This window comes from Curcuma longa, chromosome 7, assembly GCF_044706935.1.
Source record: "Curcuma longa cultivar G26 ecotype Majalengka, Jawa Barat chromosome 7, ITB_CL_G26_1.1, whole genome shotgun sequence".
Classification (NCBI taxonomy): Eukaryota; Viridiplantae; Streptophyta; class Magnoliopsida; order Zingiberales; family Zingiberaceae; genus Curcuma; species Curcuma longa.
Window position 1 is genome coordinate 10,072,251 of NC_133867.1, and position 5,231 is coordinate 10,077,481.

Here is a 5,231-nt window from a genome sequence, read left to right on the forward strand (position 1 = left end):
TGATCGTAACTCCGTGCTGCACCTCTAATGCGGCGAGTTGCTGCGCCTCTAATGCGGAGAGTCGATCCTTTAATTCTTGATTTTCTTTTTGTAGGGCTTCTATCGCAGAAGATGATCCGCTGGGACGACCCCTGGCTCTAGGGGCCATCACACGATCATATACGACTCTCGCCTGGGACCCTAGACCATAGAGGGTGGAGCTCTTCTTCCTCCCACCGACCACATCATAGTATATCTCATTCAACTGGTCGGTTGAGAAATCCTACCTCTCCCCTCCCTCAACAGCAGGCGCAGACACCTGTGCAACTCTAGCAGACATTTCAGCCTGTTTAAAATTAAATTAATATAAAATTTAAGATTAGAAAAAATAATTACAATACTGAAATGTGAAATAAATTTAAAAATTATTTTCTTACGTCTAATGCCTGCGAGCGATGATCGATAAATGTGTCATCATTGGACTTGTGTGTCTTTGTAAAAATCTCCCAACAAGTAGGAGGGCGCTGTAACTCGTGCTCCTGAAAATTTAAAAATATAATTAAATAAAAATTAAATCATTACTAATTAATTAAAAAATATATTAATTGTAAACTTACTAAGTCCAAGGTATGCTCCACAATGGAGCGGGATCCAACTGTATGCTTTGTGGATCCGGTGCTAGGGCCAGCCAGCTCGGTGTTTCTGTTGGATCAAGCTGTCGCTGCATTTGCCTGCCATCTTTCTGCTTGCCAGATGGCTTGCCATGCAACCCAGATGTCCTCTGGGATCCAAGATGGTCTGGTGCCCTTTCTTCTGCATTTATATAGCAGATCTTTATATAATTTGGCACAAGCAGCATTCCAGGTGTCTTTAAACTCCTGCTCGTGCCCTGGCTCATAAGTATATTTTTTCTGCAAGAAAAAAAATCAATTAGTAGAAACAAAAAACAACTTCATTGGTGATTAAAATGACTTACCACAAACTCATCGTAGTAGAAGTTTCGCATGTCCTGGTCGACATGCCTCCAAGTATGCCCTGAACGACATACTCGCTCATGAAATTTACTAGAAATGTACGCCGTAACTTTGTGACCATCGGGCGTAAAACTGCATTATAAAACATATAAATGTTAGACATATGACATGCAATTATTTATGAATTAAAAATTACTAATAACACCAATACTTACCACCCGCCAACAACTCTCAAAACAGTATGGCCATCTGGTGCTGCTGCCTGATCAGACATATCTGTATCTGCAAAATAACATTATAACACAAAGTTTGTGCGAAACAAAAATGATACAGTCACTACCTGTTGTGATTGGGTAAGCCCACATACCTGTTAGAATGATTGTGAACAAAGTATAAGTATGTTCACAATTACAAGTAACAAATGATACAGTCAACATAACACAGAATTCATCATTTTACACTTTTGATCACAATATAGAATGCTAAAGTAACAAATGATTAAGTAAACAAATGATAAAGTATACATTATAGCATTCATACATGTTGTGCTTCGGATACATTATTTTTACAGTAGAAGATTTAATCATTGATTATCTTTGATTATACAAGAGACTAAGTATATACAAATAGAAGTTTCTTATTAATTCATTATTAGCATTCATAATTGCCTCATTGGGATACATTGGTTGGTATCGCATGACCCCAATCCATCTTGCCTCATAAGAGCCTGGAAGGTCTCAAAGACTAAGTGAATATGTTCTACGTCAGTGTTGTGCACTTTGCTATATACCAGTGTTGTGCATTCTCCAATTTGCATAAGGGCTCGTACACTTTCTAAGCTTTTTCTTGGAATTCTTCAATTTGCCTATTTAGTTCAATACATTATTAGAAATTCATGATGTAGGAGAGTTTCAACTTGCCTATTTAGTAACTTGGAATTCTCCAAGGGTCATGCTGTAGTCATTTTTCTTGGATTCATGCAGCAGTGTGGAAGGTCTGTTGAACTTGTGGTAGGCTTCTTTAATGAATAAGGAGAAAATAACCCATGTTCCATGTTCTCTTCTAATTTCTATCCTAAATGAAGTGAATAAGGAAAATTCTATGGGCTTCTATAGCTTCACTATGCATGTGAAGTTCCTTAAATTGACTTGTTAGTGGATGATACTGTCAAATTTATCCCTGTATTATATAGTTGATATCTAAAGTGTATAAACACTTTTTTTGTAGGCTTTCTCTCATTTTATTCCATTTTGTTATAAGTTCTAGTTTGTGTTGATCTTGATTAGCCTGAACACTGCCAAAATTTCATAGCAATCCCAGTGAGGTTCATTATTATCCATTATGATACATTGATGATTTAGTACTATGGAAAGATTACACTACCAACACCAGAGTTGTTATCAGGTTCTAATTGCTTCAGTAAGGCATTCATTGAAATATAGCTACGAGCAGCTAAAGGAGAAGAATAAAATTTGGTTAAAGACTCATGGCAAAAAAAAGAGAAAAAAAGAAAAAAAAGAATAGATGCCTAGCCTACCATCATCTTAATTCATGGTGCAAAGTTTTATTATTAATGATGCTTTGCTTACAACTAACCTGCACGTATTTTATAGGTTTAGTTTCTCCACTCCCTTCCAATCACAGCGTGAGTGATTTTACAGGTTTAGTTTCTCCACTCCCTTCCAATCACTACATTCACCTTCTAGGAAAACCCAATAAATTTTAACATCTAGTGAAGAATAACTAAAGAAAAGTTATTACTTGGCTGATAATTGTTAGCTTACCATGCCAGTTGCGCCTAGAAATTTGATGTTTAGAAGCAGAATACAGAATCTGGTAAAAAAATCTGGTAAAAAGTCATTTTTGATACATGAATTGTAAATAGACAGCATGAGAGAGATCTACAAGATTGCTAAATATTTATTTAATGATGAATTTTTTGGAATAAACTGTTAATCACACTTAGTGACCTTCCTAAGTAAGTTGTTTTTCAATTAAGCTTCTTGCTTCTATGTTTGTTTGAGAACTTAATGCTTTAGGATCCATGTAATTATTTCATAATTCATCTGGAAGAATTTACTGAGAATTTGGTTAGAGTTTAATTGTTGAGAAGTGTGATACGAGAGCAGGTTGAAGATAGAGGAGTTTCAAAAGCAATATAAAGGAAGCAATATCAGAACAAACAGATAAAACAGCAAGCAATATAGAGGAATTTCACTACCTGTTCAATTCATTAAACACTTCGAATCTTTATCTAGCAACACAAGTTATTGAACATAGCATAAAAAAGCTACATACCAATACTCAGTTCAACTTGCACCTAATTGACGAAAATAAATAATAATAATGTATATCATAAGAGAGTAAACAATACAAAATGTACCAAACAAGGCATTGCAAGCTCTCGCTCTTTATATACACTTCTTTCAAATATATCCAGAAATAAAACAAGAGCCTTCACACACTCCTTATAAAGGAAGCAATATAAAACATACAACAACAAGCAATATACATGTAAATTAAATAAAACAGCATGCAATATAAAAGGAAAAACATTGTAATAGCACCAATTATGAAAAACTGCATGGTACATACCTATCTTCGAAGCAAGGCACAACTGATAAGTTGTGATAGAAAACTCTACAAAAAGTAAACAGCATTTGGATAATAATCAATAATGAAGGAAGATAAATTGACAACCATACTACATTATTAACATTGTATGGATTAACAAAACAAATAGATTTCATTCATCATTACAATCTAAATCATCAATATTAACATTTTGTTGATCCTCCTCACTAGACTCAATTAGTTCAACAACCTCCTCACTGCTTGGCATCTCTCCATCATCAATCTCTTGGTAAGATACATTAACATCTACAAATAAAACAGATGAATTTTGAATCTGAGAATCTACTAAATGTGTCTCTACTTCTTCATTTTGAAATGCATCATGGTGTTGAGCTATGTTGGAATTCGGTGTTTCTATGGTTGAATAGGCCTTCGTATGACAAACAGCTAATCATTCACTAACTTTTCTTGCATTCGTCGGATATTCAAGATAGAAAACCTGACCCGCTTGGATCGCAAAAATGAAAGGTTCAAACTTGTTAAACCTTTTGTTTGGATTAACCTTAACTAAATTGTAGTTTAAGTGTATTCTGGTTCCTGTTCTGGGAGTCGGATCATACCAAGAACATTTGAATAACGCACATCTTTTTATGGGTAATGTAGGATATTCAATCTCAATAATTTCCTTGAGTCTCCCGTAATAATCAAATTCTGAGTTATTAGTGTTGATAGATCATTTTACATAAACACCAGCATTAAAGATCAATCTTTGTGATTCCCGTTGTGTCACGTGGAATTTAAAACCGTTAACGTAGTAACCAAAATATACTTGTATCTTATGGAGGGGTCCAGATGCAAGATTTATTATCCTTCCATCATCCACATTTGATAATCTACGATCGTTCACCTATAATAATAAATATGATATAAATTAGATAAATAATTGATATTCCTATATGTAAAAGTATTTATTCTTTAACTTACATAGATTTGAAATCACAGTGTAAATTTTGTCTCTAACTTTTCATCGACTTCACTTTGACTGTGGATGGATTTTGATAATGAAGTTGTTGTTCGTAAAGACTGAAATGGATGAAAGTGAAATTAAAAATAATTGAGATATTAAACATAACTAAATAACGAGTAGTAGTTGATTATATCAATCAACTCACCTTATGTATGGTTTGACCTCCTCACAATTCAAGAGTATATATGTTCTTGCAACATGATATTCTTGTTGATTTAACCATCTTAAATTAGAAGCACCAAATGGTTTGCCAGGAAACTTGAAAATAGAAAGCATTGTAGGATCAATTGGCTGAGTATCATCATAATTTCTGGGATTCTTGCGATGTCTGGTGTTGACAGTATCAGCAAAATAATAGGAGCAGAAAGAAGTTGCTTCTTCAACCAAATAAGCATTGCATATCGATCCCTCGACTCTGGCTTTGTTGCGAACATTATTCTTTAATTTTCTCAAAAATCTTTTCAAATGGATACATCCATCTATACTGAACAGGACCACCTAATTGTGCCTCATAAGGTAGGTGAACTGGTAGATGCTCCATTGAATCAAAAAAACTTGGTAGAAATATACGCTCAAGCTTACATAATATGACAGGAATATCTGTTTCTAAGCTTAAGCATATCAGTCGTTATAATACACCTGGCAGACAAATCTCTGAAAAATAGACTCAGTTCTGT

At 34.4% G+C, this 5,231-nt stretch overlaps 1 pseudogene; it reads right to left on the reverse strand.

The window, feature by feature from the left end:
• Positions 1-404: 404 nt before the first annotated feature.
• Positions 405-5,231, reverse strand: part of LOC141832612 (uncharacterized) — an 8,801-nt pseudogene continuing 3,974 nt past the window's right edge.